Source organism: Talpa occidentalis, unplaced genomic scaffold, assembly GCF_014898055.3.
Source record: "Talpa occidentalis isolate TD23 unplaced genomic scaffold, MPIMG_talOcc4v2.1 talOcc4.6, whole genome shotgun sequence".
NCBI classification, from domain to species: Eukaryota; Metazoa; Chordata; class Mammalia; order Eulipotyphla; family Talpidae; genus Talpa; species Talpa occidentalis.
In genome coordinates this window covers 131,360,881-131,375,706 of record NW_023604972.1, presented here as the reverse complement: position 1 = coordinate 131,375,706, position 14,826 = coordinate 131,360,881, and the positions used below count along the sequence as shown (strand labels likewise).

The 14,826-nt window shown below is 37.2% G+C and overlaps 1 long non-coding RNA gene across 1 annotated transcript; it reads left to right on the top strand.

Annotated features, from left to right (window-relative positions):
* The first annotated feature begins 2,275 nt into the window (after positions 1-2,275).
* Positions 2,276-11,426, top strand: LOC129144749 (uncharacterized). Its single transcript, XR_008549280.1, has 3 exons — positions 2,276-2,373; positions 10,407-10,460; positions 11,403-11,426. It is a non-coding gene; the product is annotated as an uncharacterized LOC129144749 (long non-coding RNA).
* Positions 11,427-14,826: the final 3,400 nt, after the last annotated feature.

The following is a 14,826-nucleotide window of genomic DNA, read 5'->3' as shown; positions in this document are numbered from 1 at the left end:
CATTTAATAACCAATATAAATATTCTATGTAATATGAAAATAAGGTGAAGGATATCACATAACATTTCCATCACTCTGAATTTCCCACTAGCATCTTAGCATAGACATTCCAGTTTTTTGTGCAAATATATAGTTTCCCCCTTTTTTAAACACATTAGATCATTTTGTGTGTATCATGGAGAAACCTGATTTTATGAACTAATAACATTGCTTTCCTTGTGAATGTTTTCATCTCACTTAATGTGCCATTCTTAGTCAAATATCCCGACATATCCGAGCCAGGTACAATGTCTCAGTACAACTTCTCATCTCCTTTTCTATTTTTCAGTCATGCACATTCCTTTTAACATTTCATTGAGCATTTCTTTTAACATTTCATTGTTAAAAGAGCAGAGGAGGGGCCTCCCTGGTGGCTCAATGGGTTAAGCATGGCACTGTGACGCTATTGCAGCCTCTGCAGCATGAGTTGGATCTCTGGCAGTCCAGGGAGCTGACCCACACGGTGCAGACCTCACTGGTCTTGCCCACTGCTTCCCTCAGCAGTGTATTTCAGTCAGTCTGCCTGTTCTGTTCCCTACTCTGTCTCTAGTGAATCCTCTCATTCCTCCACACTTCTGGCCTGTACCCCAGGACTTGTATGCATAAATAATCTTTAGAAAAAAAAGAGCTCCGTCTCACCGTTTTTGCCTATATTCTCACTTGTGTTGTTATTGAATAGTTTATCCTCTTCACTGAATATCCTTCAGACAGGAAAATAATGCAAAAAGCTTTCATAGACTCAAATTAAAAACGTTTGAGGATGATATGATAGGTGGTGTGTGTGAACTCAGGAATAATGTGCCAGATAAAATAAGGAATTCCTCCATATTGCATGGAAAATAATTATAATAAGTATGCTGTGTGCCTGAAATTCAAATATGAGTGGCATGCATTTTTATTTGCTAAAATTTGACATCCTTAATCCAGAAAATATATAAAGCTTCTTAACATAAAAATGGAAGTGATAACAGTCTAACGCTTCTACAGTTAAATTTGTTTACTTCATCCTTGTTAAGTGTGTGAGATTCCTTTGACATTATATGAATTTACACTCCTGTCAGCCATTTAACTAACTGACTTTAGGTAGTTCTTAATCATCTGTTAACATTTTGAGATGACTTGATGACTACTCCAGGGGAAAATATTTAGAGATGCTGAACATTTTATTTGACCCATGCAATAGAGTTTTATTGACTAGCATGTGATTCTTACAGCTTTTGACTAGAATTTCCCCAAGCGTTAATATTGTTACTCAAAAAGACTGCCCATTATACTTATTTGCCCTTTATGTGAATTAAATCTATTATTGTTTTCTTATCCTGTAGGGTAAGGTAAAAAGTATCAGGCTTTTCTGCCCTCCCACCATCAGGATAGATGACCGAACCCTGCTGTCCTTAATGTATGCCTGATGGCGGGCACCTGGAATAGGGTGTGGGCTTCTGTAGATGGGATTCACCTGGGCTAAGACTGGGCTTTTAAGGGTGGCGTCACGGGGACGCCAGCAGAAGCAGAGAAGCCGAGAGAAGAGAAGCCGAGAGAGTGCCGGAGAGCCCAGAAAGAGTGAAGACTTGCTGGGGGCTGGGAGGCCTGCCCGCCTCCCAGCCCCCCCAGCACCCTTGCCTGCCATGTACCCGGTAAATCCCAATAAAAGCCTGAAAACCCACCGAGGTCTCCAGGACTCTCTCCTTTACCCGGTCTGCCTGGGATCATAGAGATCTTGCTCCGTGTCCATTCCTGCCTCTACATATCCCTGGTAAATATGGCATTAATCTGAGATCCCAAAACAGATGTCATACTCTACCATTCAGGCTTTGAAGTTGACTAAAATAGTGTTTCTTCTGAATATAGCTAGAAATACTTGTCCCTTTTTAGGAGAATGTTTTCTAGATATGTTCAAAAATCATTCCAAGTTATTTAGAGCTCATCTCTCTTTTAGTTTACTGTATCATTTTCAGGTTACTGTAGTCAGTTTACTGCCACAGGTGAAATCATTTTAAGATTATTATCTTTGAACTCCAGATCCCAATCTGCTTATTGATTAATTATAAGGAGTTCAAGAAGTCAGAAAGTCAGTGCAGAAAGGGTATAAATTCTTAATGAATTGAAGCTAAGAAATGGAGAATTTTAGACACACTGACAACAACCAAGAGTAAATTAATTTGTTCCATTTGTTCTTCAATTTTCCCCCAGACACTGATCAGTGCCTAATATGTGTTTGCAATTGTTCCAGGAGCAGAACCAGTGATGGTGGGTGAGACTTGTGTGATTTTTGCCAACTTGCCACTTTGTGAAGGATGCAAAAATATTCATTTCCTGAAGATCCGCACAATCAAGGTAAAATTCAAGGTTTATTATGATATCCACTAATCCAAAACTTTTTCTAGAAATAATCAACCACATAGAGTTTAAACATAGAGTCAAAGTTTAACATAAAGTTTAAACACAACCAGGCATTGATTAACTTTTCCAAACTTATTTTTCTTTATTGAGCTCTATCCTTACTTATCAGATTTATATGCTTGAGCCATACTGGCTTATTGATGGATGCTGAATATATGAAAATATGCAGGATAAATGATGTGGATTGATTATTACTTCAACAGTTTTATCACTCACCCCTCCTGTGCAATAGGCATTAGGGATATAACATTGAGCCAAAGTCCTTGCCTTCATCAAGTTCAAAATATAGAGAGAATCAGATAATATGCTAATGAACACATGTTTATCCGGTGGTGAAAAGTGCTGTGAAGGCAAAGAAAGCAGGGCTTGGGGATTGCCAGTACTGAGGGAAGCAACCTGTTGATTCTGATAAAGCATTTATGTTGAGGTTCAGAAAAATAGTGTCTTGCCTGTCCTCAACCCCTTTATCTTCAGGGTTTAGCTTAAATGCTTTTTCTTCAAAGGTTTTCCTGCTTTTGACTTCTCATCCCCCATACCAGATCAATATTATTTCCATAACATTCTCTTTTTCTTCACAACATCTATCTTATTTCCAATTATTTTCTTCTTTGTCTTCTTAAACTGTATTGTAAGCCATTTGCAGGAAAAATCAATTGTTGTAGTGTGATTCCTCATTATATCACAAGGACATGTTAATTGCACAGTCCACAGTTGTCCAGCAGTGAAATTTTGTTGATGAATGAATTGGTTGATTAATATTTAATCATTAATAATTCAGAGAGTGGAGGATTTCAGTATAAAGTACAAGCAATAATACAAATTTCAACATTTTAACAATGTTGATATTCATTATCAAATAGCAAGGGCATCTTACATTCCACTACTGAGTGGTAGATATATTTATCGCCTAATATTTGCCCGAGGGACTAGAAATAAGGGTGTGAGCAAAATGACACAAGGTTTAGCTGAGTGGAACTGGGGTCCAAACCAGACCATTAGGTCTGAATATTTCCATTTTTTTCCATCTGCTCTTTTCCATGTTGGCTTCCTGCCCAGGCAGTCCTTCTGCTCCCACGAATACCCTGGCAGCTTGAGTGTCATTGTCAGAGTTTAGGGTTTTAGGGACTCATAAAATTTCTAGAAATCACTCTCACTGAACCATCTCGGGCATGTGTCCATCCCTATGCTAATCACTGCAGAGACTAGAGGATACTAGTGACTTCAGGGACGAAGCTTCTCCCTGGAGTGGGGTGTACTCACCCCACATGCACTCCATGGATCCCTGGTAGAATTCTGGGATAAAGTCACCCAAAGTACTGGGAGTGGATTGCAAAAATAGGAAATTGTCTACTAAAAAAAATTTCTAGACAGGATCATGGGAGATCACAGAAAGGAGGTAGCATGTGTTAATGTTCTTGAAACTAGCAAATATGCAAATTATTAAAGAATGAATGAAGGCCAGCAGAATTAATGAAGAGAGAGCACATAACAGGTAAAGGGTAAGCTGGATAATTAAGTAGAAAAAAGTGTGCAAAGATTTGTAGCTCATGGGAAGGAGACTTAGGAAGCAACTGAAAGATTTTCATATTTGTGTTCATCACAGGTTGGGTATTTTGATTAGTATATTTAATATTATCTGACTATATTTAGAAAGCATACGTGTTAACTTTTGGAAAAAAATCAGTTTCATCTTTAGAAAATAATTGACAGAAAAGTGGTATGCCTATTAATAGATTTCTAAATTACTATGCAATCAATTTTAAACATAGTGATCAGTGCAATGTTCTTGCTATATAAATGGAGATAATGAAATGTGATTATATGTTTGTAACATGATTGTATTCATTTTCTCCCAGATTTCTAAGAAAAGTATCTTTTAAATGGATCCTTAAATTAAGAAAAATAATGGTTTTACCAGATTATTGATTTATAGGAAGAATTTGTACTCATATTATGCCATTTTAGAAACTGGTTTCGATAGTGGTGGATAATATGATTTATAAACCATTCAGGATACAGCTAGGAATAACTTATGAGAGACAACAAGGGAAAAATTGTTAAGAACCAAAGGAAGATATTACTTAGAAAATAATGAAGAAGCTCTATTTCCTTTTTATAGGGAAATTGACAGTATAAGAACAATAAAAAAACTTCATGATAGGGCCTCCCCTGTTGGCTCAGCGGTTGAGCACTGAGTTGCGAAGCTGCCCGCAGCTTCTGCAGCGCCAGTTCGATCCCTGGCCCCCAGCAAGGGTCCCACATGGCGCGCAGACCTCTCCTGCCACCTGCTGCTCCCCTCAACAGTGTAATTCAGTCCTTCTGCCTGTTCTGCTCCCTGCTCTGGTGAATTCTCTCACCATCCCATGCTTCTGACTGTACCCACTGCTTGTATAAATAAATAAATAAATCTTAAAAAAAAACTTCATGATATATTTAATGTATTGAAGGCTGAAACACAGGGCTTCCTTTGTTTAATTATTCAACAGACAATCCTATGCAATATTTGCTTATTTGCAAGTTTTCTTGAGAAGGCTAATTATTCAAGGTTTAATATAGATAATGAATGATATAATCCAATTAAATGTTAGCTTCAGTAAAATTGCTTATTTTCTTTAATAATCTAGTTTATAACCTAATTGGAACTCGTAAATAACAGATGTTCTAAATAACAGCATCCTGCCACATCTTTAGCAGATAATTAGGAGATTTAAAGAAGTATTTTCACCTTGGTCTTAAACAAATTTTGTTGAGTAAAGAATTTTATCTAATAATTCAAATTTAGGATGATATTTATATTATCTTTACATATAATTATCTAGTCAATATCTATTGCAGGTGGTACATAATCAAATAGTTATGTTGATAGTTTAATATATTTAAGTCGATCTTTGTCAAGTTTCTGATTTTGAGAATCCGTAAGACATATTTGGCTTATGCGTTGAGGTACTCATTAACAGTTTTCATCTAATATTTCTAGGGGTCTTCTTTCTGTGCAAATGTAACAATGCATCTTTCTGATCCCTTGGGCTTTGTTGAAGACATGTGGCTAATTCAGGCCATACCATATGTTGCAAACTGACCATAGTATTTATCACACAACCTGGCGGGGAGCCCCTTGAGTGTCCCCTTTGAGTCCTGGTCGGCTACTAACAACCTTCAAAATGGTGGCTACTACTTCAGCATGAGTGATTAACAACAATCAACAAAGCCCCCTCCACCTGTAGTGGAGACATTGTGTGAATGAGAAATAGGCAAGCTTCTTCATACAATAGCAAGAACTGGTGCAGAATAAAGGGGGCCACCATGAATAAAACCAGGAACATGACTAGAGATTGGATGGAAAGTGGTTAAGAGCAGTGTTAGCAGAGTGTGAGGGAAAGGTGATTCCAACTCATTTGTAAGCAGGTAGGAAATAGCATAGAGAAGTTCATGTATTGAGGGACTTATCTTCAAGTGTATTGTCCTCATGAGCCTGGCTGCTTCTCTATCCATGTTCCAGCTTGGGGAAGGGAAGAAAGAATCCAAAGCAACTCTTTTTCTTGCTAAACATGTACAATGAAGGCTGCACACAACTAAGCAGGAAAGAAAGAAAGGATGCATAGTGTGTGAGAGAATGTGTGTGTGTGTGTGTATGTGTGTTTTGTGGGTGGGAGGGAATAGACTGAAAATCTCCCATGATTTTTTTGCAAGTACTTTTTAAAAATTTGAAGCTTTCAAATAGATTAAAACAACTTATTTATTTTAAAATATATACTAAAATTACTAGCTTTAAAATATTAGTTGATTATTGGGTAAAAAGAATCATAGGACCTTATTGGCAGGACAAATTATAATTTACCTGTGGAGTGGAAAGAAAAGCTGGGCTCTGACTTTTACATACCTAATCTAAAGAAAATATTTCAGAAAATCTTCTAGAGAATAATAAAGTGACTCAAAATAGGTAATTTAAGAGGAGAGAAAATGACAGGAGGAAAGGAAGTATCTGACGATAACTTATGTACAGTTAATGCAATGACAGTGTGCTTAGAATTTTGTACTATTGAGGTCAAATAAAATTTGTTGATATGGAGTATTTATATAGGAAAAGATAAACCAAGAATAAACAACTGCAAATCATTTTAGAAAAACTAAAATTGATAAGCAAGTGAGAGCAAGGGCTAATGGATTTTTTTAAGGTTAAAAGCTCCTAAGTAAGGTAAAAGATTATCTTGCGTAATGAGAAAAGACAATTTGCTTGAAAGACACATTACTCATAAAACTGTAAGCAACAAATCACTCAGCATTCCAGAAATAACGTCCAGTCTATTAGAAATGCAAGGAGAACTTGATAAAAATAGTTATATTCAGGGAATGCAATATGTCTTTTTCAGAATTGTAAAGCTCTAGAAGAAATAAATAAATGAGAGCCTACAGGAATTAAATACTGTAAAAACTGTTCTCAGACATAAATATCTGATATTGCATTCTAGGAATATTGAATATATTTATTTTATTGATATCTGAGAAACATTTATAAAATTGATTATGTACTTGGCTATAAGGGAAATCTTAAAGTTTTTTTTAAGTACATATTTCAAAGGTGACAGCCATTGTCATAAATTCAATAAATTTGGAAATAAATTCTAAAAATATGATCTAAAATTTATGTATAATATAAAATGTTTGAAGAGCTACCTACAAAACTTACCATACATCATTAATAATGGAAATCAAGCTATTTTGGTAGATATATATCAAAATTTTAAACAAAGCATTGCCAAGTAAATTAGATGTCAGAATAATTACAATCTGAGAAAAAGTAGTATACAGTCATTTTAGAAAAGTCATCAAAATAAGATAAGTTAATATTTTTTGGAAATCCATTTTCTGATAAATTACACTAAACTACCAGAAAAATTATTAACAGATAGTAGAGTATTAAATACAGAGTATTTAATACCATTTTTTGTATTGAAAATGATCAATTCTAATAAAAATTTAAAAAAAAAAGCACCCACTGCAAAATAACAATCCTTAAACTATTTAGAGTTAAATAATAGTTTAAGTGTAATAGTGATGCTGTCAGGTTGCATAACAAAAGTAGTGAATCTTGTTGAGAATCTTACAAAAAATGTCTGAACAAGTAAAAACCAATCGGGTTGTTTAGAGGGGAAGATTGAATAAATGTAAAATATCTCTGTATAAAATTAGTAATACTAAATTTATTTGATGTATTCTACTTAGCCCTGAGATTTTTAAATGTGGAGAAATAAAACAGGGTCAGAAGAAAACAAACCAATAACAAGCTTTAGAAATCTGACTATAAAATTGAGACTACCTGGGCTTCCCAGGTGGCGCAGCGGTTGAATGCTGGGTTGCAAAGCTGCCCGCAGCCTCTGCAGCGCCAGTTCGATCCCCGGCTGCTCCCCGGCCTCGGGAGGAGGGTCCCACATGGCGCGCAGACCTCTCCTGCCGCCCGCTGCTCCCCTCAGCAGTGTACTTCGGTCCTTCTGCCTGCTCTGCTCCCCGCTCTGGCTCTGGTGAATTCTCTCACCCTCCCATGCTTCTGACTGTACCCAGTGCTTGTGTGTGTGTGTGTGTGTGTAAATTAATCTTTAAAAAAAATAAAATAAAATAAAATTGAGGCTACCAGAGAGGAGGAGAAAGGTGGAGAGAGCACAGTGTGGAGGGGCCCAGTGGACTACAGGGGAGAGCTATGTTGTCTTGGTGGTGGGTGTTACAGTAACTCACAGCTGAAGAGGTAGATCCAATACCAAGGAACCGCATATAGTGCTGTAAACTAATATTTCCTCAATAAAAATTAAAAATTAAATCATGATGTCAAGGTTCTTAGAAGACATATTTCAAATTTATATGGACACCATTTCATAGAACAAACACCTGAATTTAGAGAGGAAAGGATTTGATATCAGAGTAATATCCTAAATATCCCGTGAATTCTGAAATGCAGGATTAAAGAAGGAACGCTGCGAGCATCTAAGTAGAAACAGCACACACAGGCGGTGGCCCAGCTTAGGTGCAATGTGGAAGTACAGTTATGGTGGCTCAGCCTCTCAGTGACAAGTGGCGCAAGGAAACTGGGGCCAATTCACCTCATTCCAAAGTTAATTAAGGCTGAGGTCACAGGACTGTATGCAGCAGCAATGGTCTCAAACACTGGTCTCTGACACTGGTCTCTGGGCTGTCAGGGTCTCACACACTTCAATAAGTTCTAGGGGCACCCACAGGTCATAATTTGAGGCCACTCTGTACTTGTAGAAACTGAGGAAGGAGTGACCTATTGACCTTTGGTGTCCTTGCCAATGATTTTGATTACAGGGGAAAAAACATGGTCCAATAGAGCAACTCATCCCCAGTGGACGCAGTCCTTGGCCCATGCGCACTAGGCATAGACATCCACCCCATAGGGCCTGCATCATTCCAAGATGGAATCTTGTTAAACTTGCTATGATCTGACGTCGTCAATTTGACAGGTAGTGAGAGACCTTGGCCCCAACCATGGGGTCTCTCCTCCCACAAGAAAAACTGGCCGGCTTTTTGTGGCAGTCCTAAGGTTGCCATCTACTGGTGATCTTGCATCAGGAAAACAAAATCATTCTCTTTGTGCCCAGTTGGTGAGGGCGACTGTGGTCAAGTCCTGGAGGCAGATGGGTTCAGGGAGCAAGTTCTGCAAATGGAAGCAAGAGCTTCATCTGAAGGTGGTCTCAATCGCATTCACCGTGAGCGCCCCAGGTAGTGATCCAGTCTGCTCAGCCCGCAGCCTTGTGAAAATTCAAAATATCAATTTTCAGAAGTCTTCAGTTGAACTAAATGCTCTTAAGAATAAACACTGAGGCTTGATAGGCCAAAAGAAATTCTTTTTTTTTTTTAAGATTTATTTATTTATGCATACAAGAGCTGGAGTGCAGGCCAGAAATGCAGGGAGTGAGAGGGTTCACCAGAGACCAAATAGGGAACAGAACAGGCTGATGTACTGAAATATTCTGCTGAGGGGACAGCAGGAGAGACAAGAGAGGTCTGCTGCACCACGTGGGTCAGCTCCCTGGCCTGGGATTGATCTCAGACCTGCAGTGGCTGCAGATAGCGTCATAGTGTTGCACCTTAACCCCTTATGCCACCAGGGAGGCCCCCAAAAGAAATTCTGTCTCTACACTGCAGAACAGGAATTCTGCTTGAGTTCCCACCTGCTCCATTTCTGACTCTAGGGCATAGCAATTCCTGCCTGGGATTCCAGCCTGAGAGATCTACCTCCTGATTTTGAACTTGCTACCCCCAGAATTGTGTTCCTTAAAATAAGTAAGTCTGCTAATAAAGAGGCTTAACTGGTTCTGTTTCTCTGGTGAACTGTTTCAAGTCGATAACTCAGGTGCCTGCTTTTGTTATCCCTTCTCTCCCTTTTTCTATTGCATGATATATGGGCTGATGCAGAGCATACATTCCACTTCAAAATGTACTTGAAGAGTACTGGATTGCTTTTCCAAGCTGGAAGGATTTATGATGTAGTGACATAAAAAGTCTTAAAGTTCTGCATTATGAACTCCTGATTTGGAAAAATTCTTCATATGCAGCAAGCCCTAATATAATGTCCAGCATATAGTGTGAACTAATATTTCTTTAAAAAAAAAGATTTATTTATGCATACAAGAGCTGGGGTGCAGGTCAGAGATGTGGGGGGTGAGAGGATTCACCATAGACAGAGATGGGAGCAGAACAGGTGGATCTACTGAAGTACACTGCTGAGGGGAGCAGTGGGCAGACAGGAGAGCTCCGCTGCGCCATGTGTGTAGCTCCCTGACCAGGCTGGGATCGAACTCGTGCTGCAGAGGCTGCAGATAGCTTCATAGTGCTGTATTTAGCCCCTTGTGCCACCAGGGAGGCCCATGAACTAATATTTCTAAATGCTACATTTATTACCTAGTAGGTTAGTAAGCAAATGGAAGTCAATTATCATTTATTTTTCCCACTAGGACTCAGCACATCAAGGCAGGATGAAAGCAAGAATTTTCTTCTGAAAACTTGGGGTAAGATCAAGATTATACAATTATTGATATAAAGAACAAGGAGAAACATTATTTATGGGCAACTTTAATGAGCATCTTCATAGTGTGTTTCACAAATAATGTAATAATATAATTTGTACAACATAAAATAAAAATGAATTAGAGTGAAATTAGCTTTCCATTTAATTATCTGGTTAATATTAAATGAAATAATATATAATTTTCAAGTGAATATTTTAATATGGTAAATAACAAATCTGTTACAAATGTAGATTGATATAACCTTTTCTCATTTAGAATGTGATTTTGAAGTAAGCATAGGAAATTTTGAGTCATTTAAATAAAAAAGGTTTTAAATGATTTTTTTTATATTGTACATAGTATATTTTGCTACAATACTCAAGAACAATTATTATCTAGTAACAATGTCGTTCCTAGTTGAAGTTTCTTTTACTAGAAACAATTATTTTCTAATTTATGTACATTTATTGTTGTATCAAAATCAGGTCCGGATAACTCATGTCACCAAGCTTACCTGACTTTTCAATCATTGACAATTGAATCATTATTAATGTACTGTAGATTTTCCAATGGCAACCTAGTCCACAACTGAATTATTTATTAACATAATTATTTCCAAATCATCAATGTCTTATTTATTTGCTAAGTGATAACAATTGATAACAATTTGCTAAGTGATAACAATTGGTAAAATTAATATTAAATTAATTTTAATATTTAATGCTACATTTTCTTGAGCTTCTAATTAAAAATATATACTTTGATTTATGGTTTTGATATTTTATGTTGAACATAAATAGCAAAATAAGCAACTTTTCTTGTGTATTGATCTAAACTTTTTATTAATTGATAACATATCTACCTAAAATTTCTGAGATAGTAGTTCTAGAAGGTATACTTATGGTCAGCCACTTTTATTCTTATCTTGTCATTTTCTGACAGTTCTCAGAAACAACAACAGAAGGATTTTGGTAAGAGTTTATAAAAGTAACTTTCATTAAAAATATTTTGTTATAGACATTTAAAAATAGATCAAGAGAGGCTTCACTTTCAAAGTCAGTAGTTTAGAAATGGCAAATACTTCTTTGTAAACATGTGATAGGTTTTATTGTGATAAGAAAATATGAAGTCATGATTTTCTTTCCATTTGGAAATTACAGACTGGATTGCATTTTGCATAACATGGGGTACTTGATTAAGCTATATACCCTTGTTGAAATTTACACCTTATGTGGCTGCTCTATTTTGAAAGGAAACAGCTGTTTCCCTAATGTTCCTGTGGTTTTATGAACACAATGTCTCCTTTATGAGACAAAGTGGATTCAAATGAGCTCTCTCAGCTCCCTCCAGAAACAAATTTCTCAAATGTTTTCTAACTTACTATTGCTTGATAAATGTTATATTGCAGATTATTCTAGGTGCTATGCCTAGGGCTCCTTAAATGCTGCCATTTGCTTGTTTATTTGCTTCTCAGGCTAGGGAATTGCTTTATGAACTCCAAGTCATAAAGGAGAGCAGCAGAGTGGGAAGAAAGACATTTTGTATAATACTTCGTTGACTGAAAAGGAAATTGGATTTTACCTATTGCAAAGGAGGTCACAAATTTTATTGTTAAATGGTCTAAAGTATACTTATTTAATAAGATGTGGACCTAAAATGGAAGAGTTCTTTAATCCCAGGCCCCCAGCAAATGTGCAATAACATATTTTTCATAGAATTTCCACATTTGGTAGCCTGAAACTTTGATTATAACTTTGATGGATTGTTTTCCATATTTGTTTTCAACCTTGCTATATGGATAAAGTACACTTGTTTAAACACAGGAATCCTTATGTGGGAAGTAGAGTTATTTATACTTGACATAAATTTCTGAAAGTGATTTATAAGGCAGCTAAAATATATTAAGTCAATGTTGAAAGGAGAATGTCGTTAAAAATGTGTGCACAGTGCTTATGCTGGCAAGAATTCCAATTTAGTCTTTGTCTGAATTGCTTTAAGAAGCATTATCTATGCTTTAGAGAAACTGCATAGAAAGGAGAGAATGAATGAATTAAATTTAGAATTATATAATAGACTAGGCTCCCTGTATTTCAAACTCACATTCTAAAATATTGTGAAGAAATATTATCTAGAAATCAAAACTGTATCTTTCAATAGTTCTAGATGTTTTATCGTATGTGGATTATCAATGTGTTATATTAGGCATATAGTATATTCCTTTTTAGATATAACCTTGTCTAATCTAATAAGGTTATATTGAAAGCCATAGGAGAAAAAAATTGCAGTCTTGATGTAAACATGTTGATAATAGAATTTCTAAAACACAAACTAATGATTATGCTCAGAGATGATTCCTAATGCAGGAAAAGCTTTTGGCCAAATTCTCCCATTTAGAATTGCTTAGCGTAAACGCTTAGAGAATCTGTAGATTTATAAGGCATGGTTCCTGGGAAAATTTTACACTAACTGTATAATGATCTGGATATAAAATAAAACTATTTTCATAACTCAAAGTACTTCCTTTTATTAGATGCTTGCTAACTTCCCTCAGAGACCTCATCTTTCATTATCAGAAATCAAACATGTTTGTTGGATGCAGAAAATATCTGGGAGCTGTGTAGATGCTCCTGGATTTCTCTGGATTTCTCCTGAGCTTCTTGTTTGTTTGTATCCCAGAATTGTTTGTAAGATGCGTTATTGGGGAAGGTCTTTGATTTGTGGGTGTCTGCTCATCACAGTCATACTTTATGATAGCTTAAAAGTGACCGGCTATTGGACCTGTGCTTGCCTATGTCAGGTGCACAGGGCGAACTGACTGTGCCTCCAACTCTGCCCTGCTCTATGGAACTGACCTTGAGATTGTAGAACGTAAGAGGTAGGAGGTTGAGAGCCACATTTCTGGAGACGGCCGGGTGGAAATGCATCCTGGAGCCACTGTAAAGTTTCTCACTCAAACTACTCCATACTCAGTCTTTCAAATTCTCCTCTTTCTCTCTTCCTGCCCTCAGATTAAATGATCTTTCTTCACCTTGTCCTTTCTCCTTCTTTCTTTATCCAGTATCTATTATTTGTTTCTTTCTATAAGGATTGCTCCTATTTTAGAATTGATTCACAAGTAGTTGGTAATAATTTGGTAGTTAATAGTAGGTGATTGTAAGTAATTGTCATCAGTAATGGTGACTGTTAATTCATTTACCTTTTCATTATTAAAGCTATCACCACTGTGGCCTGAGTTCTATCCCCAGCCAGGTTGCTGATGCATATATGGTGCAGCAGACCTCGCCTATCTCCTCGCTGCTCCCCTCAACAGCGTATTTCAGTCAGTCTGCCTGTTCTACTCCCCACTCTGTCTCTGGTGAATCCTTTAACAGCCCTCCCCCCGACACCTCTGGCCTACATTACAGTTCTTCTATGAAAAGAAAAAAGCACAAAAAAAGAAGTCTATATATAAAAAAGACACTTTAGTTATTATAAAACTGACTTCAGTGGTAGTCTTTCATTATCTACATCCAATGGCAGATTTTTTTAAATATATTGTGTTGCTTCCTTTCTCATCTTTGTGTTTTTAACACAAAAATATGAGCGTATTTAAGTTTAAAGCATATTTAAGTTTGAATTTACAGAGGAAGCAATCCTCAATACCCCATGTTTTTCCATTGTTCCCAAACTCCCTTGCAGTTAGGATGATCATGGATTTGGTCTTGCCAATTTAATTAGCTGGACTACCACATATCACTTCCAGATACTTCACTGGAAGGAAAGTTCTCTTGCAATTGCAGAATCACACAAAGGAAGAAACCCAGAGAGCAATCCTGGAGAGCATGGCCTCCATCTGAATTACCTGAGTGAGAAACAAGCAAATAATCAAACAAAAGTCTTTGTGCTGAGATTTTAGGGGTGTGTGGTCAAAGCAGGTAACTTCTCATTTAAACTACAGCTCAAATGGGGACACACTTTTTTTTTAGATTTATTTATGTATGTATGTATGTATGTATGCAAGCACTGGATACAGTCAGAAGCGCGGGAGGGTGAGAGAATTCACCAGAGCCAGAGCGGGGAGCAGAACAGGCAGACTGACGAAGCACACTGCTGAGGGGAGCAGCAGGCGGCAGGGGAGGTCTGCGCACCATGTGGGACCCTCGCCGGCAGCCGGGGATCGAACCGGCCCTGCAGAGGCTGCAGGCAGCGTTGCAGCCCAGCGCTCAACTGCTGCACCACCAGGGGAGGCTCCGGGGACACACTTTTATAGCCTTTGAGAAAGGGCAATAGTTATGACAATTAGAGGTAGACATTCTCTACTCCTCCACACTGCTGCAATCTACGAACAACACAGACATGGACATGGGTGTTTATTGTAGTCATACCT